Below are 26,953 nucleotides of genomic sequence, written 5' to 3' on the forward strand. Positions count from 1 at the left end.
AAAGCAACATGCTGTCTTAAAAAAGCAAACCAACCAAAACCAAAACAAACAAACAAAACAAAACAAAACAAAAACATAAAGCAACAACAAATTACTCTTTCATAAGATTAAAGCATATATAAAGCTGGGGCATTTGAAGTGATTACAGTGACATTTTTATTTAATATTGATATTCTATCCTTTGTAATTTTCAATTGATAACCAATTGCTATTGTTCCTGATTGCTCCTCTTTTGCATGCATTTATTTAGTAGCAAAAATAATGCCACTGCTCACAACAGCATGTCAGTTCTGAACTGGATTATCAAAGTCAGTAGAGGGTGTGGAGCATGTCCAAGGGAAGGTGCCACCTGTATAATTGCTTGTGTAGGACCTGCCTACCCTTCTAAATTAGGACTGTGGTGTACCCTTCTCAAGCCACAGTCCGCAAGTGCTCAGCTAAATGCTTTCTGAATGACCAGTACCAGCATTTGCTCAGTACTCTGTGGTGGTGTGTTCCTTGAACACACCAAAGTGGGGTACTGACTGCAACCTTGGTGGGGAATCACACTTCTTCTTGTTTAGTTGTTCTGACTTTAGAATTCATCCTGCCAAATCAACTCCTATAGAAGAGCTCCTTTTTTCTCTTTTGTCATGAAAATGGGAAGCTGGAAGTGAGAGCCCAGTGTTTTCTTTCAATGGAGATACCAAAACAATAGGCAAAAATCTCTTATGTTTACAGAAGTTCTGGAAACTAAAGAAGGAAAAATCACAACTAAGGAAGCTGTTAGAAGGAGGGACTCCCAGACAAACTTGCCTGGGAGAATTGAAAGAGCTGGTTATCATCCTGCCAAACATTCCTTCTCTCCTTATTTCCTGCTGGGGATTGCCTATGATAAGCTAAGAGATCCTAAATTTATTAGTTCAATCAAAGGAATTAAGTGATTTTTTGAAGAACTCCATATACTGTCAGTGCGGACACAGGTAACATTATGTTGAAATAGTGTAGTTTTTTGTTGCTTAGTCCTTGTCCCCAATGCCAATCCAATAACAAGGACGTGGTTTTGAGAAAAAGGAAAAAAAGAAGGTTTGTTGGTTTGCTAGCAAAAGAGAAACACAGGGGATTCTTGTCCCAAAGGCTGTGATTCTGCCCTTTAGTGGGAACAGGGGGCTTTTAAAAAGGTGATTCAAAGGCTACATTCCACGTGTCTCTGTCTGGAGTTGTAGTTCACTTTTTAATTTGGGAGATAATCGTTTCTTAGATCTTCTGGTACCATTCCCAAAGTCCAGATTATTTCTTTCCTATGGTGGGTGTGTCCTCAAGGACAGATAAATCTGCCTAACCTGGGGAAAAAAGATAATCCTGTTTCCCCAGAAATTAAAGAGGAGGAGAGATTAGGGAGAAGCAGAGAGAGAGGAGAGGAAGAAACATGTCCTTTTAAAAAATCAGTTGCGGTGGCAGAGCAGCAGGGGCTACATTCAAAGCATAAAGTGGACCACTGTTACATTTCCATTAAGTGTTTTTAAGGTGAACATTTTATTATAGGCCACCAAGAGGGCTGGATATGAGACCCTTTCTTTCTTGACCCTATTTTTTTTTCCTCTTGAAATTTTTATTCAAATTGTATTGCAGTTTAGAGTAATTTAGGAGAAATGAACTATTTCCATTTATGAAGATAATTGAACTCTATATTTCATTAGATCTTTAGATTTTATATCTTTCTTTTTAAAATTTATTTATTTTTTATAATTTGTTACACATGACAGCAGAATGCATTTCAAATCATAGTACACATACAGAGCACATTTTTTTCATGTCTCTGGTTGTACACAAAGTAGAGTCACACCATTTGTGTCTTTATACATGTACTTAGGGTAATGATGTCATCTCATTCCACCATCTTTTCTACCCCCATGCCCACTCCCTTCCCCTCCCTCCCCTTTTCCTTATCTAAATTTCCTCCATTCCTTCCATGCTCCCCTCCACCCCATCCCCATTATGGATCAGCGTCCACATATCAGAGAAAATATCTTGACCCTATTTTTAGAGGACTCATGTGATACGTGGCACTTGCACCTGTCAGCAGCAGGCTCAACAGCCAATGGCCCATTTGTGCTTCTACTGTACTTGTAACCACATGGTGAGCCTGGGCTCAGGCTGGGGCTGAGGCTGTGTGAAGGTCACCATTGCCCTTGGCCTTCAGACAGGGACATTCATGCTGATCCCTCTTACCTACAAGCCCTTGGCTCAGACTCAAACACTAATATCCCAAGGCAACAATTGCAATTGTTTGCAGAAAGGAAAATGGTTTTCTGGTTCATTTGTTAAAAACAAAAGTGAAAACAAAATAATATGCATTACTTACAAATACATAAATAAATGCATTTGATACATACCAAAATGTGAAAGACTTAAAATTACATTCCAAGCTAGAGACAGAAAAAAAAATGGGATTTGGGAAGAAAGGAAGAAATTAGAAATGCAATTTTAACTTTTACACTATGAACTCAAGTATTCTTTGAATTTTTAACAACTAGAGTGCTTTCATAATGGCGTGTGTGTAGATTTTAAATCTCTAGTCATAACACAGAGTTACATAAACTTATGTTCATTTAAAGAAAAAACAAAGGAGAGCCCCTATTTTCACTCCATTATATAAACGAAATGAGGCACTGAGACCACTCCAGGTCATGCAGCCTAGTCTGAGGCAGAGCCAGCATTTGAACTCTGCTAGTCTGGCTCAGTGGTCCACTGTGAATATATAGGCAGAAAGGTGAACCTGTTATCATTGTGTTTGCCATCACTAAGAAATTGTGCTAGACTATTTTGGAAATTGTCTAGACACTGTGAGATTTGGCAATGGGTGGAAAGATGGTAACAGCAGAAATCGTAGCTCTTTCCCTAGGGATGTAGAACAAATAGTTACCCAACCCCCCCTCCTCTCCCAACCCAAAGATACTGCCCTGGTTGGACTGGCATTGGAGAAATCTTTCCATCCTGCTGAGAGTGGTATCACTGTCACTAGCTGTCACTAGGGAAGTTCATTTAAGGTCCTATGAACAAAGATTCTGACTTTAGGATTTGCCGTGTTTGTCAGGGAGGGGAATTTATAATTATCCTATTCTCCCCTACAGCTCCAACTCCTCGCCGGATCCATATTTCTAAATCATTTCTTAATTAGAATCAACTACCCATAAGATGCTGTTTCAGAAATGTGTTGGTTGATGTAGCTTCTACACGTTTCCCCCGCCCCATTTTTCTATATTGCTTGTAATGTTTGTGCAGCTGCTTTGAGAACTAAATATGCAATCAGTGTGATGCAATCATGTTCTTTCCTTATCGGGGAAGGGAGAAAATGCCAACTTGAATTTTATGCAATTTTCAAGAGCTCCATGATACAAAATGATAAGTTCGCTTAATTGATGTGATCTTAATTGGAATCACAAGGGAAATTGGAATGCACATTGAGTTCAGTTGTTTGTGGTTATAATAGCACTGTTTGGCTGAGATTGGACCATTATCTGTCTCTGATTTCCCAAATGATGAAGAGTTTGTATTTCTGAAATTTAATGAAAATGGCATGCCATGTTATAGTCTTTTTTTTTCCTGGGCTTTTATGCTGTTTCTTACAAGATTTGGATTTTATGGATTATGTACTGAGACTAAGCTACTGTAGTGGGTATGTATACATATTTATGTTCATACTATACTAATTAGAAACACGATAGTCATTCAGGCTCATTATTATCAAATGGTGATAACTGTTGACTTATTTATTCAAACTTTTATTCAACAAATGCATATTTATTGAGACCAAGTTGTCTCTTTGGTTGTGTGATAAGTACAAGAGATGGGCATAAGAAAAAGACTAAATTCTTCCTCTAATCTCTCTGTAATTAGAGAAATAAACAAATAAACTATGTGGCAGTTTCTTGGGTAGAAGTATGTACATACAGGGTATAAAGGGAGCACCAACAGATAAAGATATATCTAGTCCAGGGATGATGAATAGACTTAAAACATGAGAGTGAATTTTACCAGAGCAGGAGAAATGATGGCTCTAAGAGACTGGAGGGATTTAACTTTGTTTTTAATTTATCTGCCCTACGTTAATCAAACTGAATAAATTTCAGGAATCTCACTCATTTTCCATCACTGATATTCTTGCTTTTGTTTTTTTTTTACATATTTTAAAAAGAGGGAAAATCAGGCAACTTAGTTTATTGTTCAGTTGGCATGATCCTAGGTTTTCAGATACCATTGTTGCACATCTCTGTTGAAAGCACATTTTAGAAAGCATCATGTCACATGAACTAGAACTAGAATGTGACTTTATCCAAAGTAATGCATTCATTCAATCCATGGAAATCTGTTATGTATGAATTTTACCTAATTTCTGATCTCATGGAATGGAGTGATATAATCAATTACCAAATTTATTTGTTTAATATTCAAGGAGATCTTTTTACTGTGTTTTCAAGGCTATTTATCCACAAATAATATGAAAAAATCTGAAGATGTCTGATGGCAAATGCCATCTTGTACCTTTCCAAATAGGAATAAGGATTAAGGAGGCACAAGTGAAATTGACATTGACTTCTAGGTTTCTTTGCTTCCTTTGGGATGACCAAAGACCATAACTATGTTCTAAAGAGAACACATGTTTCAGATACTGACATGATAAAAACATAGCTGTGTGATGCAAAGAATATTGAACCAAAGTGAATAAATAGAGAGATTCATTTCATCCCTACCTCATCCTTATCTACCCATATGACTTTGAAGGTTTCCTTAATGTTTCTACTCTTCTGTGGTTTCATCTAAGACAGGAGATAGTGAAATATATGACTCACCAACTCTAACATATGAATTCTAAAATAAATAACAACATGTGAGGTGACTCTTGGTTACTTAGTTTGAAGTAGTCAGCAAAGGGGTTAGGTAAGGAGAATCTGGTTAAAAGGGATTTTTGATAGAAAAGCAAAAGACGAGATTTCTGGTTCCAAGGCTTTTATTAACTAGCCTGTTTGGCATTGAATCATCCACTTCCTGTGTCCATATTTGGCTTTATTTATGAAACAGTTTGGGATATGAGGTAGGAAGGGAAATACCTGAGGACATAGACTATACTATCACTATGGTGTTTTCCGGTTCCAGTTTTTAATGATTCCGCCGGTGGGTCAAGGTACTGAAGAAATTTTACCAGTTCTTGAGATTTCTTAAAAATATAACTCCTTCTACAGAAGGAAAAAGTAAGATGAACATTTTTATTGTGTATTGCTAAGTGAACTCTTCTAATACAGTTAACATGTTGAGGATTTTGTTTTGTTTTGTTTTTTAGGTTTCAATTATGCTGAATTAACTAGGATAGTTTAATTCTCTTATTTGAGACCTCAGAATATTTGCATTCTTTGATAGGTTAAGAAAGCAGGAATCTGTTCCTCCTTCTCTTCCTCCTCCTACTTTTTCTTCTCCTTCTCCTCCTCCTCCTTATTTTATTCCCCAAAATAAAGGGCTTCCTATTCTTTTGAAAGTGTTCATTTCTAGAAAATAAGTCATTGCATGCCACAATGAAACAATTATTAATGTCCACAATTTTTCTTCTCTGTGGTTTTCATATTTGCAATTGTGATAAAAGATGAAGCAGGTATTTTGTAAACTCTCTACAAACTCCAGAAGACTTTGATACACATTTTAAGCCTTTTTTGATATTCTTACTTGAGGATCCAGTCATAAAGGATTTTTAAAAACTATTAGAAAATGTTTAAACTTTCATCTCTTCTTTATTAAATGTTAGTCTTTCTTATATGCCTGGGCCCAGGGGAAAGAATGTGATAATTTAATAAGATACTGATTTGGTAACACTTGCTAGTATTTTTACAGTCTAACCTTCACATACAACTTTAGTATATATTAGCTTTACAAAATATGTCGACTGTGTAACAGCAGTATCTTTAACCAGTGAGAACCATGAGGCATAAACCAGTAAGTGACATGCCCAAGAACACATCATTAAGAAGAATTGAAGCAGGAATTAAAACTATATTTTCTGATATCTGGTTCTGTGTTCTTTCCACCAACCTCTATACATCTTTAGTTATAGTCCAGTCTCCATTGTCAAGTGGTGCTTCCCAAAAAATGGTCACATATAGCCCATGTAGAGGGCTCTATGGATTATGGTACTAATAGTACTCTAGTACTAATAGTACTATTTATACTAGCCGTACTATTAGTATAGTACTAATATTTAAATATATAGCATAGTACTATATATTTATATAGTAATATAAATAGTACTATTGATACTATTTATATTATAAATATAAATAAAGATTAGTAAAGGATTATTTTCCAGCTCTTACCTCCTTTCATTCCCTCTTTCCTTCTCTGTAGCATGTAATTTGTAACCTTGAAAAGAAACTAAAACTAAAATTCTTCAAGCAACTCTTTTGTTAATGAATTATTTTATGGAGCTTCTTGTGATTTCTTGGATGTAAAATTTCCCTTATATTTTAGAAGGTGATACAATAAGTAATATGTTTCATCCATTTGGTTGGGAGACTTTGCAGTATCATCAAAACAAAATTTCTGATAAAATGAGGGCATGGATTGTTGGTTTTATTTCTTAGTGGTTCTCCCACCCAGGATCATAGTCAGATGTTATTTATATGAAAATAATCCAATTATTTCATGTACAAGTCTATATCACAGGTAGTATTGAAGTAAAAGTAAATATTACTCCAAAATACTTTTGTGTCTCTGTTACAAGAAGATCAAGTTATTGCATCCACAATCCATGTGGTCATCATTGGCCTTTTCTGTTTGACCTTGTAATTCCTGGTTCCTGGGCACACCACCCTTTCCTCTCTTGGCTGCCAAACCATATTACACATGGAGAGTCAAGAACTGCTAAATACTTTCTACAGTAACATTCTATTTGGTCTAAACCAAAGAGTAACTCATTATCAGCATTAACCGTCTCTTAAATATCTCCTAACCTATGATAGTAGAAAGAGGGTTTTAACATCCTGCTTTGTTTTAAATTTATATACCTTCATAGGCAGAGCAACTGAAAACTGAATTGGAAATCTGATTGTTACCCTAAAGAGGGATAATTTTAGCAAGGGAAGTGAGGTTTAAATTTGTCACATTGTCTTTAAGGTACTTTTGTAGGAAAAATGAAAGTTTATTTGGTCAAGCACGTGAACTTGAAGGTTGGATTTGGGAGTACTAGAGCTGTCCTATGAGTTATAAGCTGGGAAACTTGATCCAGTAGAAAGAGACCAGGATAGGCTCAGGTCCAAGAATAACGGCTGCTATTTCCAGTTCTTCCAACAACTCAGCAAGGCTGGCTTCATTGTGCCTGGGACAGGTCCAACCTCAGGGCAATGTGAGGCCACACAGGGTATCCTTAGATGGCCTTATATGTGAGGAAAATTGGGTCACTGGCAAGCAATTAATTTCTATATTGTACAACTCTTTATTAGACCAGGATCCCAGATAGGTGTCTTGTGATGGATAATAATGGGGAAAAAAGAGAAACTAGAACATGTAGGATTATTTTGAATCCTCCTTAGCCCTTACTAGCTTATCCACATTCACACTAGCTTATCCACATTTGATCTAACAAGTATTTATTAAACAGCTACTACACGCCAGACACTATTCTAAATGCTGCGGGTGCAGTAAAACATAAAACAGACTCTCCTCAATGGAAATTACTTTCTGGTAAGAGGAAGCATGCATATGTGGGGGCCTCTACTCTCAAACATTCAATGAACTTGCTTAGTTCACTGCAATTAGTCATGGACTTTCCTTATGTTTGGCCAGAGGAATTCCTATGAGAAAAAGAAGACGTAAGTAAGAATTCTTATTTCAGCTTGGACAATCAAATGCTTCATCCTGAATGATGAAATCTGCTTCTCAAAATCCTTCATGATAAGCAATGAGTCTAGGTATTTAAGCTATCTGTATTTTACTTTCCTTAACCACTTCATACAGTAACAGTGAAGATTAAGTAAGTTAATGCATAAAAAGTATCTAGAATGTACTTTATTGTATATGGTCCTCTTAAGATTAAAATATTGACTTATTATAATATGTTGACTTGGATTAGCCAAAACTGTCTTAGTAGTCTGGAACTTTCAGCTCTATTCCAACTTCTTCAGGGAGAGGCCCTATTCTATATATAATTCTGTTTCCTATCATGATGTTTTCAAAGATTCTATACAATGTAGAGAATAGGAAGAGTTTGCTGACTACTACAAAGAAAAGAATTGAAAGTTATTTATATGACCTTGATAATGTTGAGAAGAGCACTTAGTGTGTAAAATCACCTTTCTTTCCATATTCCTGACTTCCATCCACCGTCTCTATATTCTTCCATCAATCAGAGTCCAGATTTCAGGCATTTGGCCTCTGAGCTTTTTTTTTTGAAATGCTTAATTAGGAATCATTTTTCCCACTTGTTATTATTGCTTTGTAAAACAAAGAAGGTATACATGAGAACTTGTATAATGATATTGATCAGTATCACAATCTAACACATTCAAAAAGATTCACTTGGTCTCTTTTCTAAACAATTCTGATGCACTAGACTTCTCTCATGGAGAATTGAACAACTCTATGTCCATATTATCTTGAATGCACATTATCTCATTTGATCTTGGAGGCTAAACAGGGTCAGACCTGGTTAATACTTGAATAGGAGAATAAAGTATTTTTTCCCCTCATAGCTGAATCAATATCAGCTGGTTGGATGATTCCATTCCATTCCATTTGGTTTTGTTGACACTGTCCCTGTAATTGACTACAAATTATAAACGCCTAGAGAACATTTAAAACAAAGTCCTAGACTTCTGAAAAAGATGAAGTAATACAAAATGGACTTATCCCCAATAGAAACAAGTAAAAGTGGAGACATTATATGAAACTATGACATTCCAAAATACTGTTTGTCAATATTACAAAAATATTGTAATAGTCAGCAAAAACTTTAGACCAATTAAACTTAGCAGAGTTTATTTGAACAACAATCAGTTCATGAATTGTGCAGCACTCTGAATCCACCTGGCAACATGACCAGGTAGTGTTTAGACAGAGAAAGGACATAATGTACAGATAAAGGAAGTGACTTACAGGAACAGCTGGATTGATTGCAGTTCTACATTTGCCTTATATGGACAAAGCAAGATCAGTTGGAAGCTTGTGATTGGCTAAATCATGGTACTGTGATTGTCTGAGACTCAGGTCCCTTGTTAAAAGAATATAGATAGTTCCCAGCATCTTTATGATTTTTTTAACTTTAAAATTATATGAAAAACTATATGCATTCAGTAGAAACCATACTATGAATTTTGAATTTTTATCTTTTGCCAGCTAGTGATACACGGTTAGGATATAATTCACTCTTCAATGAAGCTGGGCAGCAGAAGCTACTGCAACCCTCAGTTAGCTGCAACTGATACTCTATAGTGTACTGTGTTACCAAGCTTAATGTTTAGTAGGTTAGGTGTATAAAATGCATTTTTTACTTATTTTCTGTACATGAAAGGTTTTTTGAGATGTAAACTCACTATAAATCCATTTCAAGTCTTAAGGTAGGTTATAGTTTGCTATGTGGGAATTCAGAGGTATTTTTAAGGCAAATTTAATTTAATATAGCTGAAATAAAACCCAAATGAGATAAATCCTATTACTTCACTGGCTAACTGCTTGGATAAAGCTTCAGGGAGTAACAATTGCAAGGTCAATATGGGTACAGATCTGAGGCCTCCCTGATTGAAGACTTGGAGCTAGAACTTCAAGGATGTTAATGTCATAACATGTGGTTCACAGGAGACAGACCCAGGGAGAAGAAACTCCAAAGAACTACAAAGGGCATTTCTGGAGAATTTAGATAAATACTGACTTGTGCATGAATGTAAAGACACTAGAAAAAGAAACTCTGCAAATTATTAAAGAAACAGTGCCTAGAATCACCAAGGAACAGATATAATACCTATTACTATAAATCAAAGTGGAAAACCTCATACTTTAGGGGAGAATTAATTAGAATACTAACAATCATTTTTACTTCAATGTGAAAAAATAACTTTGGATTAAAACACAGCTCTAGTCTAGCTTAACAAAACTTGAGGGAAAAAAAATCCTAAAGAATTAAACTGTTTGCAAAAGGCAGCCACATCCCAGAATGAAATTCCCACAATATTTATAAAGTAGGAGAAATAGACAAACTCTAGATAGTGCAGAGGGGTTGGAGGGGAAGGAAGGGGGCATGGGGTTATTAATGATGGTGGAATGTGATGGTCATTATTATCCAAAGTACATATATGAAGACACAAATTGGTGTGATTATACTATGTATACAACCACAGATATGAAAAATTGTGCTCTATATGTTTAATAAGAAGTTTCATATATAAATAAAAATCTACTATCATATATAAATAAAAAAAATACACAAAAGATATAAAAGTACATAGAATATTATAAAATAAAAATCAAAATGTCTAACATCCAATAAAAATTTTTCAGGAATGCAAAAAAAACCAGGCAAATGTTCTCAATAATAAACAGAAAGATCAGTAAATTGAAATTGACCCAGATAATAGGATTAACACAGAATTGATACAAATGATACAGATGATTGCATCAAAAGACAAGAATCTCAAAACAGGTATGATTTCTCCCATATATTCAAGAATCTAGAAAAAAATGTTGAACATGTTAATTGAGAAATAGAAGATAGACAAAAGACTCAAATAATCCTTAGGTGAAAAATTGCAATGTCGGAAAAAAAAATGGATACAGTTTATAGACATAGTAGCAGATTGGACATTGCAAAGCAAAGATTACTGAACTTGAAGAAACAGAAATAATTTTTGCCCAAATAAGACACAGAGAACAAAATATTACAAAGAAAAAATAAATGCAGCATCAGTAAACATAGGATGATTATAAAGAGCCAAACATTGTGTAATCAAAGTCTATGAAGAAAATAGTGGGGTGAGTTATTTGTAGAATACTAGAAAAAATTGCTAGGTTTGATGAAAACTATAAACCCAGGAATCTAAAAACCTCAATAAATCCTTTACAAATAAATATAAAGAAAATTACACCAAGGTAAATCTTTATTTAACCACTTAAAACTAGTTGATAAAGTGAAAATTCCAAAGCAACCAGAGGGGAAAACAGATATAAAAGCAGAACAATGATAAAGATTATAGTCAATTTTTGTCAAAAGCAATGTAAACAAGAAAGGAGTAGAGCAACATTCTTTTCTATATTAAGAGGAAAAAAAATCTTGTCAAACCAGAACTTGCTCCCAAGCAAAGACATATTTCAAAACTAAAACTGAAACTTTTTACAAGCTAGAATAGATAAGAATAAGTCACTAGTGTTCCTTCACCATAATAAATACGAAAGGAGGTACATCAGACAGAAAGAAAAAAAATACCATGTGAAAATGTGGAGCTCCACAAAAACCTAAGAACACTGAAAACGGTAACTAATAAAGAATTTTTTTCTGTTACTTAAATCTCTTAAAAATAATTGAATGTCTTCAGGAATAATTAACAATATTATGAGGATTTATAACATATTTAAGGTCAGACTGTATATGATAACTCAAAGGCCTGAAGTGGAAAAATAAAAGTGTACTGTTTTATATTTTATCTGACATGATATAATTTGAACATATAACACGAGAAATTAAATTACGAATACTGGAAGCCCTAAAGTAATGACTAAAATAGCACAATTAGTTATAGTTAATAAGCCAACAAGTGGGTAAAAATTAATTATAAAAATATACAATCGAAAAAGTTCTGGGAACTGATGGGTGTCGTGGTTGCCCAAAAGTGTGAATAAACTCGATGTCACTGAATGATGTAATTAAATTACTTGAAATAATTCATTTTACGTTACATAATTCTACCATAGTAAAAAATCATTAATCAAAAGGGAAAAAGCAAACCAAAAGCAAAGAGATAAATAGAAAAGAAATAGAAGGGTAGATTAACCTAAACATATTAATATTGACAGTCAATGAGAATAGGCTAAATATCCTGATTAAAAAATTTATAAGATTAGATCAAAATCAGGATCTTACCTTATTCTGCCAACAAGTAATCAACTTTTAATATAACAAAAAAGAAAAAGGTTAACATGATAGAAAAACATTTACATAATAACACCCCCCCTAAAAAAGCTGGAGTGCTTGTATTAATATCAAACAACACAGATTCTATATTATAGTAAAGCATAAAACTAGGGAACTAGGGATAAAAGGAACTAATTCTCGAGGACATAAATGTTCTAAATAGTTTTGCACAGATGACAAAGTTTCAAAGTACATGAAGCAAAAACTAATAAAACTAGAAGTAGACAAATCTACAATTATACTTAATGGTTTTAACATCCTTCTCAATAATTAGTAGGACAAGAAGATGGGAAATCAGTACAGTTATTGAAGACTCGAACAACGCTCTCAGTCAACTTGATGGAATTGATATTTATAGAACACCATATTCACCATCTATATTAAACATTGCATTGGAGATTCTAGTTAGTGCATTGAAGCAAATAAAGAAATCAAAAGTAGAAAAGAAGAGAAGTAAAACTATTTTTATTTGTAAATGACATAATCATACATGTAAAGAATCCCATGGAATTTAAGAACATAAAAGCTGCACTAAATAATATATGAGTTTTTCAAGGCAAGATCAATATACAAAATCAATTATATGTCAATAGAGCCACAATGAAGATTGAAATTAATAAGAAAATATGACTTATGATAACATAACAAAATAGGTAATTCTAATAAATAAATCTGATAAAATATATGCAAATATAACACTAAAATAAATGAAAAATTTTGAAAGAAATTAAAAGGACCTATGTAGTTGGGAACACATATACCATACAGAGTGTTTACATATCAGAAGACTTAATATGATAAAGTTGTAAATTTTCCCTAAATTGATCTGTAGATTCAACAGTCTTAGTCAAAACACCAGCGGGCTCTGTAGAAATTCACAATTAGTTTCTAAAATGCATATGAAATTGCAAAAGATCTGAAAGAAACAAAAAAATTAACAGAGGACTAACACTGCTTAAATTCATGATCAAAGCTACAGAAATCAAGATATTATGGTAATGGCATCTCAATGAACAGATCACTGCAACGAATAGCCCCATATGTTGATTTTCAAGTTTTGACAAAGATAATCCTATGAAAAAAAGATGGACTTTTCAACAAATAGTACTAGGAAAAAATGGATATACATGTGTGAAAATCTGAATGTCTATCTGTACCACATGTCCATAAACCCAGAAAGTACAATAAACTTAAATGCAAAACTTCTACATAAAGCATGAGACTTCAATCTTTGTGAATGTGGGTTTAGAAAAGATTTTTGAAATACAACACCAAAAGCAAAATCCATGATAGAAAAAAAAATCGATAAGCACAGTTAAGAATTTTTGCTTTATAAAAGATGCTATTAAGAGTCATAGAAGTCACACTTTGAATTTTCAACTTGGCTTTCAAATACTCAGCCCTGTTTTTTCTACCCCATGTTGGTAGAAGTCATTCTTTTCAGGCCCTTCCCTACCTTAATTTCTTCTTTGCCTCAGTTTTAACATCTGTGAAATGAAAATAACTGTACTCACTTTACAGAAGGGTTAGAAGACTAATGCTTATTTAATTTCATGACCTATAAAATTTATAGATTAAATTATACAAAACAAAAAACATAATAAAAGTAAGATAAAGTTATATAAAATGTACAGAACAAGTCCCCCTTTCTATCCCTACACCTTTGTCCCACATTCTGGACTAATAGGCATGTAGGAAACTATTTACTTTCTTTTGAAAAGCTTTAAAGAATAAGTTCCTATAGACTTTTCAAATATGCAAAGAAAGTGTATTGAATGATAGCATAGTTTGGATAAGTGTTTCCTGATAGCCCGTGTGTTAAGAACTTGGTCTCCAATCCATAGTAAGAAGTGTGTTTTTCATCCCTGGGATCAAATCTGCTCATTTGTCTATGTAAGTAAAAGAGAAGTTTAATGAATTAATACTTCTTTGGGCAAAGTGTTCCAATGTTTTCTAATATAACATTTTTAATTTTTTTATTTTAATTTTTTTAGTTGTCAATAGAACTTTATTTTATTTATTTATATGTGGTGCTGAAAGTCAAATCCAGGGCCTCACACATGCTAGGCAAGCGCTCTACCACTGAGCCACAACCCCAGCCCAATACAACATATTTTAATGATAACAACTCCATATCTTAAGAATTATGGAACCTAAAGTTTGACAATGATGTGTCTATAATTGCTGAACTTGGGTGACAGATACATGAAGGTTCATAATATCAATATTATCATTCTGTGTAAGTTTGAAATTATCTAAAATAAAGTTTATAAAGTTTTATTTTTCTAAAAAAAAGAGAAAAACCACAGAGCACAAGAAAATATTTTCAAATTATGTATTACATGTAATTATGTGTCCTTTACCAAGAGTGATGGGATGCCATGAAGGGTTTTGCAATTAGGGATGACACCTGTGAGATGTAGGGGGAAAAATCACAATGCAATGAGTAAGACTGAAGGCAAGGCTAGATGTAGGAACTCAGGAGAGCAAAATAACCTTCAAATTAAAAGATGATGGGTGCCCAAACCTCAGCAGTGAAATGAGGATTTGAGGCATGAATAGTTTGAGAAGAATGATCTCTTGGTTTCTCTAGTGAGAAACTGAATCAAGGAACACAAGAAGTGAATAGTTTCATGGGAAAGATGGTAAGTTCACTTCTTTTCTTTGTGGGGGTTGGTACCAGGGATTGAACCCAGGAGCACTCAGCCACTGAGCCACATCCCTAGTTCTTTTTTTCCACTGAGTTGCTTAGTGCCTCACCATTGCTGAAGCTGGCTTGAACTCGCAATCCTCCTGCCTCAGCCTCCGAAGTCACTGGGATTACAGGCATGAGCCACCGTGCCAGATGTAAACTCACTTCTGAATACCTCAGAGTGTCTGTGGAACTCCAAGGATATATGGGATACAGCAAAGGGATTTTGACCTTATCTATATTTTTTTTCCTCAAAAACAAGAGCATAATAAAAATAAAGCCATATATTTCTGCTTTTTAATCTAAACCTGTAACATATATTATATGTTTTACTTATTTTCTTTAGTTTGCCATAAATTTGAAATATTTCAAAGCTTAATTTTAAAAAATGAAAAAATGCAATGCTAAATATGATAACTCTGAAGTCATTATGCTGTAATTAACAAAAAATTGGACAAATTAATGAGATAACCATTTAAAACACTTAATGAGCTCACAAAAACTAGAAGAAAAGATTTTCAATATTTTCACCACAAAGAAATGATAAATATTTGAGGAAATGTATGTTTATGTTGATTTAAACATTGCATAATATGTATCAGACCATTATTATCTTATTAATATGTTCAATTTTAATGTTTATATGTACTAGCTAAAAATAAATTTAATTTTTAAAACCCAAAATGTAATGAGGTCAGTTACAATAACAGGTGGGCATGGTATGAGATGGAAGGAACATAGTAGTGTCTTTTTGAGTAGTAACATACCAAGCATGTTCATGAGTCACATATTTATTTTAAAAATTAAGTAAGTTAAAGATAGGAAGGGTGAAAAAAATTAAAAATGAAAGAAAACTTCAAAAATATTATGAACTCACTCTGTTTCAAAGCACTACCATAATTTTACTGAAGATTAAAACTCTACCAGATAAACAAATGCAAGTAACTTATTAACAAAATATTTGACTATGGGTGGGCTTTTGAAGAACTGAAAAATCCTAAACTGTTTTTAGTAGATTTTCTTTTCATTGTGTATGGACAAGGCATTTCAGAAATCATTCAAATGTATTATAAGATTGAGCAAAAAGTACATCCAAATTGTTGGGATTCAGGGTTCTCACTCTAGGAAAAAGGCTCTATATGTAGAATGATGAAGGTAAAAAAGAACCTTGTAGGGGTAGATTAGAATGAGTAGTTGCCGAAGTCTGGCTGGGCACGAATCACCGAGCTGCCGCCACAAAGCACTTGTATGTTCAAACAGGAAACTTTATTGCCTGAACTCCAACAGCACTCCATGCACACTCCCCTGGGAACTCTCTGGAATGCCACCCATCCGGGCCCCCTTCGGCACACCACACACCAGAACTCCCTCCACCGGAACTTCACCAACCAACATGAACTCCCCAGGAAATCCCCAAACTCCAAAGTATCGGGTGCTGGAGGCAGACAGCAGGGGTCTATACACAATTGAATCAATCCTGCATCATCTTAATGGCTCTCCTCTCAACCATTACTTCTGGCAAAATGCCAGGGGCCATTCCAACTCAGCTGTGGCTCTCAATATCTAGTAGCATTGCAACCTCAGGATTTTAAAATAGGAAGTGGTTGTATATATGTATGTACATATGTAGCAGGTATATAAATTTGTGTATATATGAAAACATGGGTGTATATATTCTATACATGCATGTACTTTCTATTAACTTCTCCAGGAAGGTCTTTGAAGTAAAGGCCATAGTAACAGTGAATACACTTGATGTGTTTTGGTTTTTAAAACCACTAAAGGGAACCAAGACTCCTCAGAGAAATAAACGATTCTAGACCTGGGCCAGGAATAGATATTAGATGACCTTGGAACATCTCATGGTGCTAGAAAGAAAGAAAGTGATCAAAAATTTATGAGGAATGTCTCTGTGACATAAACCTTAATCTGAACAATAAGAACAACAACAACAACAAAAAAAATCTACATACACTTATTATAGAAACCATGAGCTCATAGTCATTATAAATAGGTAAATGACAATGTTATGTAAAGATAAAATCAGTCAAAAAAATACATAATAACAGAAAGGAATGTTGTTGCCCTCAGAACACTGAACACTAACTGGTAAATGTGAACAGTGGAGTTGGAAAATTATTTTTTCGTAACCATCATAGTAAAGAACTGTTCAGGCAAGAATCATCAATGGATACCCAATGTGGAGGAAATACTAGGGAAGAATCAAATATTTGCATGGTAAAGCTTCTCTTCATAGACTTTATTATTACAAAGGAGAAAAGTAGTAATTATTTAGTAAAGAAATTGGGAAACTCCTGTATGATGAAAATTAGCACACATCACCAGTCAGCAGATAGATGATATGTCCCTTCAGATGTGATACCTGAGAAGAATATAGCATCACTGGTGTTCATTGTAGCCTGGAAAACAGAGCCTGGATCCACTCATCAGGAAACATCAGATAAAGCCAAATAGAATTGTTCTATTAAAAAAAATTAAGAGGGCTGGGGATGTGGCTCAAGTGGTAGCACGCTCACCTGGCCTGCATGCAGCCCAGGTTCCATCCTCAGCACCACATACAAAGATGTTGTGTCAGCCGAAAACTAAAAAAATAAATAAAAATTCTCTTTCTCTCTCTCTCTTTCTTACTCTCTCTCTCTCTTTCTCTCTCTCTCTCAAAAAAAAGCTAAAAAATAAATATTAAAAAATTTTCTCTCTTAAAAACAAAAATTAAGAAGCTTAGGGAAAAAAGTAATTATAGATAACTAATTAAACATAAAAAAGGAAAATTATAAGACTGAGAACTTTTTCTTAAGGTTTTCTCAAGTTCTGAAATAAAATAAATAAAAAAGTATTTTAAAAATATTGACCTTGCAAATTAAATATTTGAATGAATTCTAGCCGAGTGAAATTTGTCTAGTCAACAAACCAACACAGTGTGAATATTGGATAGAAGCAGCACATCTGGACAGTAGGCCAAGTGTGAGTCCCCAGAGTGGCTCAGGATCAGAGAGAGGACAGTGTCAGAACAGACCCAGGAATTCCTGTAAAATTTTCCTCATGCAGAAACCCACATCTCAGTTTCAAGATCCTTTCTAATGGTTTCCTTCCCAAGCGAGTACGTTTCTGACAAGTCCTGGAGCATCCAGTGACATGGCTCATCTGTCCTTGAGGGCTACATGTACTTCCACGTAGTGGGAGGTTGGCCTTTAACAGAGCTTCTGAAATTGGCAGGCCCTGAACAGCGGGGAGGTATGAGCTCCCCATGCCAAGGTGGCAATGGAGGCTGTCCACACAAACTGCAGATATCTTCTTCCTCAGCTCCCAGGACCAGGCACCCAGGGAAGAAGGGAAGAAAATCCCTCCCTTGCTGCTTTGGAAAGTGTTTCCTCATGTAAATGATGGCGATTGTGATAGCGATTTAGAAGAAAGGCTGTTGAGTTTTAACTAGGCTGAACCACTGAACTAGCTATAAGACTGTAAGAAAGTTACTAAACTCTCTTAGTTTCTGCACTAGAAAAAAAAATAAAATACTGCATTATGTGGAGGACTTAAAACAAAAAGGCGCTTATCCCACCAACTAGTAAGTGCTTAAAATAAATTTTTTTTTGTTTTAAATCTCCCTTAGAAATCTCCCTATTTTACACAGTGAAATTTTAGGATCCTTTTCCACTACTGTATTCAGTAATGCAACCTTTTTAGCATTCTCTTTCATCTGATCCTTTCTGTGTCTCTCTTAAGCTGACTAAGCCACATTGCCATTTATCAGTACACATGCATTCACACATACTCACACAGGAACATGCACGTGAACTCAAAAACTCTGATGGGCTTGAAGTGGGGACTTAACCCACATGAGCATGTTGTAGACAGACTGAGCAATATTTATAAGTCTCTGGAGACTCTTCGGACCCTAATCATCCATCTAACATCCTGAAAATACTTAAATGCTTTATTTTGAGGATATTAACTGGGTTAAGACAGGAACACGCCAGAAGAGATTTTTAGTCACTACAATCAAATTGCATGCATTGCAGTCTTAGCTCTAACCTCGACCCTAAATTTCTGCCAGTTCCTTAACCTCTCTATGCCTTAGTTTTATTAACAGGAAAGAAAATGGGTCTTCATCATAAGCTTTAGAGTTATATATGTACAGTGCTTCAAACACGTAAGTCATTGGAACTATACAAGAATCATCTATTATTACAGTTATCTATGCACTCAAGAAACAGTAATTAAGCAATTACATTATACCTAGTGCTATACACCTGTTGAGAATATTGTGATGTATTAAACAAATAGTTTATAAGCTCTTCAAGTAAAGCAACAATAACTAAACATTTTTTTTTAAAAAAGTAAATTGTCATATATACAATGAAGGGAAATAGGAAGTAATGGAAGAGAGTACAGAATTGTGGGGAGGTTTGGGGGTGTGGCTAAGGGATTTGGGTTTGACTATCAGAAAGGCTTCTCTGAGGAAGAAACATTTGACTGAATGAGGAAAGGATGCCATTACCAAACATAAAGAGAAGGGGTCCTCCACACACAGGGGCAGATTGTGTGAGGGCCCCAGGGTGAACAAGGGCTGTCCAGGGGGCAAGGGCTTGGTGCTGTGAACATGTGACTAGCCTGCAGGGCACCAGGGGTCAGATCCTGAGAGCCTAACAGGGCGTGGTAGGAGTTAAACTGTGATTTTTTCATGGTCCCAGTGAAGTAATTAAAGGTTTTAAAGCAAGACAGTAATACGCTCCAATTTACTCTTTCAGACGCATTTTCTGACTGCTATATAAAAATGGATTGGCACAAAGGCAAGACAGGATCTAGGAAGATTGAATCCCCTCACAGGGGACCTGGCTGCTCCAACCTATGAACTGCACAGACCACCCAGCCAGTAGTCTGTTTGGGTCACACGTGCAAAATGCTTCCTCTGTATTTCAGGGAACCAGTCCAAAGCCTCATGTATTTTGGGGCTTGAATCATTGATGTTCCATTGGGGCTGGGAGGGAAAGCGTATTTTGGCTGTTGGATAATGTCTTGCAGCTTGTAACATGTGGCTTTGATCTATTTGAATGGGAACGTCATTCTGTTTATCTGACATCATTTATATAACCGCTTTGGCATTCTAGGTGTAAGCTATCTCCCATCAAGTTTTAAAATTCTCCAATCAGCCTGTCTTAATACTTTACTATTAATAAGATGATTTTTCTCTCCAGTTCTATACATGGTTATTTGAGGAAATAATTTTGAAGTGCAAAATCCTTTTCTATTGAGATTATTTGTTTGCTCAGTTAGTTCTTTGGCTAAATTCCTCTGGCTTTGCTTATTTGTTTTTGAATAAGTATGTTTAAAATCTTGGAACTAAACAGTTCCATTAATTAGCTTGACTGTTATTTCTTATTTTCAGTCCAGCCTGTTTAGATGTATTGAATTGGTTGATTCCTGTTCTGTCTCTTACTGGGATCTGAATTTGGGACTCTGAGATTGCCATCTAGTGCAAATAGGACCTTCAATTCTATCATTATAGAACTTTGGGTGGTATCTGAGCACATGGGATGGAATGGGGTATAGCATTGTTTCCTCTTAGCTTAGATTTTATAAAATTGGTAATTGCCAAAAACTATAAATATCCTAAATGTATATCAGTAGCAGACTGGATAAGTAATTTATGGTACATTCATACTTTTTTCTTCTTTAAAAAAGACAAAACTATACTGGTATAAATATAAATAAACCACAAGCATCATATTAAATGAAATAAGTAAGGGATAACTGAATGCTTTCTGTGAGATTCTATTTATATAATTGGGGGGGGGGTACCAGGGATTGAACTCAGAGGCACTCAAATACTGAGCCACATCCCCATCCCTTTTTATTTTTTATTTAGAAACAGGGTCTCTCTGAGTTGCTTAGCACCTCACTTTTGCTGAGGCTGGCTTTGAACTTGCAATCCTCCTGCCTGAGCCTCCTGAGCCGCTGGGATTAGAAGTGTGCATCACTGCGCCCAGCTGTTTATATATTTTTTATAAGCACAATGTAAATAATTTAACGAATACATACCTAAATGGTAAAAGTATTTTTTTAAGGAAGAGAATGCTTATTTTTTTAAAAGTCAGAAAATTAGTTATTTGTGGGAAAGAGAATGAGAGGGAAGTCATTTGAGATGGTTGGAGGAACCTGAAAAATTACTGTCAATGTGTTCCTGAACTGGGTGGTGAAAGGTGCTAATTTTAATATTATATAATATATATATTATACTATATATTATATGTACTATATATATATATATATATATGTATACACACACACTCTAATATATACTGCATATTTCACATTTTAAAAACAAAGAGGAAGCTTCAGGAACCTGGGATTGGTAAGTCTTCAGCCCCTTCCTTAAGAGTTGGTACGATCTGATCACAGAGACATCTTCCTTGATGTGAGACTTTTAGTCAAAGTGGCCATTTCTTCCTTCTTCACAGATTCACACTTGCTTGACTCGATCATCTGGATATTTTTGCTTTCCAGAGTACAGCCTTTGATTACAGGGTGTCAAGGGATGGTGTCAAGAGCTGAAGAGAAAGACCAATTTAGCCAGAGCCATAATAAGTATATATATATCAATGTGAGGCATGGTGGGATGCTCCTGTTCTGCAGGTTTCTAAAAACAAAACTCACATTTATCTCAGAAATGGATTTAAGTATAGCCCAGTGAAATAAGATTGCAATATATCTACATTTCCCAAGACTTTTCCAGTTCTGGCAAATCAATTCTTCCATCTTTCCTCATTTCCACCTTCAATTTACCATCTTCCCCTACGATCCATTTGCAAGAGAACTTCCACACCAAGTAGGAGACTTTCATGGAATGGTACCCTTATTGACCAGAGCATGTCAGGCTAAGTATAATTGCAACAAGATAAGCACTTTCAACTTCTCCTTTTATAATCTTTATGTCACATCATTGTCATTTCTCATTATTGTTTGTTTAATGTATGTAGTTTGTATGAGAAAATAAAAATCTCTTGAAACAAGACACCCCATCAATAGTGTTCACTTCTATATTCCCAGCTCTTAGAAATAGACCGAGTACAGAGATGTGCAATAAATATTTGTCAAATGACAAATAACTAAACACATGAGCTAATAAACATTTAATGCAAAATTCACTGGCTTCTTCATGCAAATGCAAGCTCAGAACTTGGAAATTCCCCTTCTCGAATTGCTGCTTTTACCATAGAGGCAATTTTCCAAAGATTCAGTCATGATATCAGTAAGTATATGATTTAATAGAAAACATGACCAATGGGAATGCAAATTAAATGAAGAAGAAGAACAGAATCGAAGTCTTTGCCATTTCAACACCCAAGAAAAGAAGAGAGTTACAATGGCCAATTTTGGCAATGTAGCAGGGAATAGGCACTCTGCTTCTGGGAATATAAGCTATTAACAGATTTGTGAGGGCCAGGGTTGTAGTTGAGTGGTAGAGGCTCAAGTCCTGAGTTCCATCCCAGCATGCACTCAGAAGCAAAAAATCATAATAAAAAAAATTTTAAAAATCAAGAAAACAATTCATCATATGGACAAAAGCCCTTCCAAATTCCATTTTCAAAGAAATGCTAAAAGATGTCCAGAAAGAAATAGTTGAACAATATTTACTATAGGTTCTTTATAACTGAGAAACTGAGACATCCTAAATACTCCCAAATGAGAAATAGGTTCAATAATTAAAGGTATTTTAATTTAATTTAACATTTTGAATCATCAACACTTCTGTTTTAGGAAAATATTTAATAAAAAAATGTACTGTCAATATATATATTAAAAATTTTAGAAAAGATTATAAGCAATGGAATTAGTAAACTGTTTATGTAAGAAAAAATCATACAGGAGCATACAAAAAGCCTAGTCTAGCCCTAGAAGTATATATTAATTAATATTATCTTTGAGGGGTAAGATTATCGGTAACTTTATCCTTTTTTGTGAAGGAAAAAAGGGTTAAAAATCAATTAAATTCTAATAAAAGATGTATATAGCCATAAGGAAAGATTGGGAGAGTATGCAGTTAAAAGTTAAATGGTCATTATCTCTGGGTATTGTATTATGGGTTAGTTAGTTTCATTTGTTTTAGCTTGAACATATTTTTAATTTCTCTGTAATAAGGTCATATTATTTTATAATAATGAAAAATACATCAAATTTTAATAAAACACATATTATGGCATAGGAAAATATTTGAAAAGATACATAGCAAAAACAAATGACACTTATCTATGGCCATAGCATTAATGGGGTTATATATATATTTTTTCTCTCTTTTTTAAGACTCAACAAATTTTTAGAATGAGTATGTAAAATGTTTCCAATGAATATAAGGAAATGTTATTTAAAATGTTATTGAAAAAAATGTTTTGTCCATCAAGCCACAGAAAGAAAAGTCTCTTTGAATAACTGAATGCCCTAAAGAGTCACTTGGGCCGTTTTAGAAATTTGGTCAAAGAAACTGTAAAGATCAAAGCAACACCTGCTTGGATAGGAGACAGTAAAATCTATAGCAATATATTTATCAGAATCATAGTCAAGTAAAATTTATACCCAAAACATCAAAGCTGTGTTCAAAATACTTCCACCAATGAAAGTCTAGCTATATCTGGTTTTCAAATTCACAAAATAATATTTAAATGACAGATTAGCTGACAAATGAAAATATGTCAAGAGAATAATTGCTTTAGATGCTCGCAGCCTTATCCACTCTTGGACGTCCACATGGAAACCAAACATTGAGAAAGGAATGAATATTACTCTCAGCAAAAAGAGCTTTTTGCAAGATGCTTAACAGGCAAATCGTCATGGATTGGAAAGCCATTTTGAGTTAGTAAGCTTCTGAATGATGGAAGATTCTTTAAAAAAAATATAATACTACTTCATATAGCAGCTGAAATTAATTTTAAGATGTTACCAAGTAGGGTCAGAATCAAAGAAGTAAAAACTAAACAACAGTCTTACATTTGTATACTGTTAGTTGACATAGATTTTCCTGTTTGCTTGTTTGATTCCAGTTCTGTGAAGCAATAAGACAGGCTCAATGTTGGGAGATTCCCCGGCATCTCACAGAAAGTGTGCAACAGAGCAAGACTTACACCTGGATCGTCTGACTCCAATACTCAACACCAGAAAACTTGTTGACTGTAAATCAGTGACAATAAAGAGTGCTTTGACAGAAGTCCATGAAACCATTTTTTTAAGTCATTAAGGGTGGCATCTGATTCTGATTTCATATTTTTCTCTTCTTCCCATCCTTTCATGTGGAAGTTGAAGAGATGATTTGTTAGCAGGGTTAAATTATCACCCATCCTGATTGAGAGGAATTGCAATTGTTAAGGCTTTGGTGTAATTGGAAAGACTTGTTTAGTTTTGTCCTTCTTAGGCTGCTCCCCCAAAAGCCTGAGAAGCATCAGGAAGCAGAAAGTGGAAGTGGTTAGGAAGGGAGCAGGAATGAGCAGCAGTATCCAGCAACCTGAGGTGCCGGAGCAGGGGAGGTTGAGATGAAACAAGTGTGAGCATGTAAAGTCTCAGCTAATTGTATTTGTCAATACTGTTGGTTTTGAGAAGGAAACTTGCTAGGCACTACATGGAGAGAATTTCAAGGAAAATATTTTAAAATTTTAAAATGGAAAAATAAAATTGAAAGGTCTTATGGTTCAGCCTTTCCTTCTTGCAGGTGAACAGTTATAATACTATACATAAAAGTGGTCTCTCTCTATTCTACGAAACATGAGATTTAAGAATTAGAAAAGACCTATAAAGAGAACAGAGGTGGGTTTGTATTTCACCCACAGATGCTGATCAGCTTGCAGGGACTATGTGGATCATGTTGCTATCAGAGGTTTGTTAGGACTTAGGAGAGAAGTTGTTGTGATGGATGGATTGCTAATGGATGCCCTCTGGTTCACTACTGTGAAATGTGGACACAAATAAAATCTTCCAAGTGATGACATAAAATGATCACTGTAGTAACTCAAGGTCCGTTTCTTTGTCTTTAGAAACATCATACCATCATTGGTTTTCTAATTTACTCAGCCCAATACTATGTAACTCTGCAGAGGCTGGAGAAAAACTGATTCAAAGTAAGCTGGAGTGATTCAGAATCATTACAAATTTACTTTCAGAAGTAAATTCTCTTCTCTGAGTATACACATGGTTGGGTGCTGACTATGTAATGGGTAATTCCCCAAAGTAACTTGAAAGTTAATTTAAAATACAATGATTATAAAACCCTAAGTAAGAAAAAAGAGAAACTAATTTGAAGCTTATATTATATATAACATATATTATTAAAATAAAAAAATATTAGCTACTCAGTTCTTTTGAAGTTGGAGAGAAAACAATTCTTCATGGAAAGTATCACTAGAATTTTCTGAGAATTGTCTCCACTCAGTGAAACAAAGACCAACTTATTATTATTGTTATTTTGTGCAGACAATGTGCTCCTTATTGCCTACCTCTGGGCAGACAGCTCCCAATGGCCACTCTTGCACACCGTGAATTGCATCTGACCAGTGAAACGACTGAGGTGACACTGGTATTCTTTATGGAGTTTGATTAACAGTTCGATGGTAGCATCTTAAAATTAACTTCAGCTACTATATGAAGTAGTATTATGATTTTTTTAAGATAATTTCCCTGACTCACTGGATCACCTGTCAGATATCTGGTTTCTGTCTAAGTATGTATCTATTTCTGGGCCCCCTATTTTGTTCGGTCAGTCCGTGTGCCATTTACAATGCCCATATACAATAGCTTGTCCAGAATAAACCTGGCTCTCAGGTTACTGTAAGTGCTTACTGTTATTTCTTTCTCATTAATTTTATTATGAATTTTCTTTTGTTTTATTCTTTAAATCTGTATAAATAATTATATAACCAATCAATAAGGAACAGGTTTTTTTCCTTACTATTTAATCATTTTTCCTTTTACTTATGTTTTGTGTGTATTTGTTTATTTGTTTATCTTATGGCTCTGGATAGGCTCTCCCAAATAATTTTAGATAGAAATGATATTTAAAATTCATATGTTGTCCCTGATCTTAAAGGAAATATTATTAATGTTTCATCATTAAAGATAATGCTTGCTAAGATTTTTAAGAAAAGCTCATTATTAGACAAGAGAAGGAATAATTAATTCCTCTTTGTTAAAAAGTCATGTTTAAAGTGTTGGCTGGGGTTGTCAGTTATAAATTGAGAAAATAAATTTATAAAGATAAAAGATTAATTTTATCTCACGGGTGGTATTATTATTATTATTATTATTATTATGTACCAGGAATTGAACCCTTGGGAGTTTAACCACTGAACCACATTCCCACCCCTTTTTGTAATTTATTTTAAGACAGTGTCTCACTGAGTTGTTTAGGGTCTTGCTAACTTGCTGAGGCTGGCTTTGAACTCCTCCTGACTTGGCCTCCCCAGCTGCTGGGATTCCAGGCATGCACCACTGTAGCCAGCTGTGGTAACCCTCTTTACTTTCTTTGTCTTATAATTTTCGTGTCTTAATGTCTAATTATTCCAACATTAGCTTTGATGTCCAAGCCTATATTACTTACCTAGTGTAAAGGATGATGGAAAAGCTCCATAAACTCAACAAGCCAAAACAACTGCTTACCTGTCTGAGATTTTATTAGCAGGACCTTAGTGGCCAGTTGCAGAAGAGAAGGGAGGAGGGAGAGAGAGAAAGAGAGAGAGAAAGAGAGAGAGAGGAGAGGGGGGAGAGAGAGAGGAAGGGGAAAAGACAGAGAAGAGGGGGGGAGAGAGAGAGAGAGGAAAGGGTAAGAGAGAGAGGGAGAGTGAGAGAGTAAGAGTAAGAGAGCGCATGGACAGGGTATTGATATTTATGGGCTTAACGCAGGATGAGGAGGAGCAAGTGGGCTGTTACTTCTTCATTGTCCGAGAGAGTTTGCACCACTTCAGGGATTGGAGGTGCGCCATTCAAAGTTGGAGCCATTCCACAGGGATTGGAGGTGACAGTTCGCACGCATTCAGTGCTTCATGGACTTGAGCTCCTAGAAGAGAAGCACTCTGGGCGCCATCTTTACCAACACCTAGCATATATTTTTCTGTGTTTTTATT

The 26,953-nt window shown here is 34.8% G+C and overlaps 1 long non-coding RNA gene across 1 annotated transcript; it reads left to right on the forward strand.

The window, feature by feature from the left end:
- Positions 1 to 3,443: 3,443 nt before the first annotated feature.
- LOC144367023 (uncharacterized) lies at positions 3,444 to 24,051 on the forward strand. Its single transcript, XR_013426232.1, has 2 exons — positions 3,444 to 3,658; positions 23,888 to 24,051. It is a non-coding gene; the product is annotated as an uncharacterized LOC144367023 (long non-coding RNA).
- Positions 24,052 to 26,953: the final 2,902 nt, after the last annotated feature.

The sequence above is a fragment of the Ictidomys tridecemlineatus genome, chromosome 10, assembly GCF_052094955.1.
Source record: "Ictidomys tridecemlineatus isolate mIctTri1 chromosome 10, mIctTri1.hap1, whole genome shotgun sequence".
Classification (NCBI taxonomy): Eukaryota; Metazoa; Chordata; class Mammalia; order Rodentia; family Sciuridae; genus Ictidomys; species Ictidomys tridecemlineatus.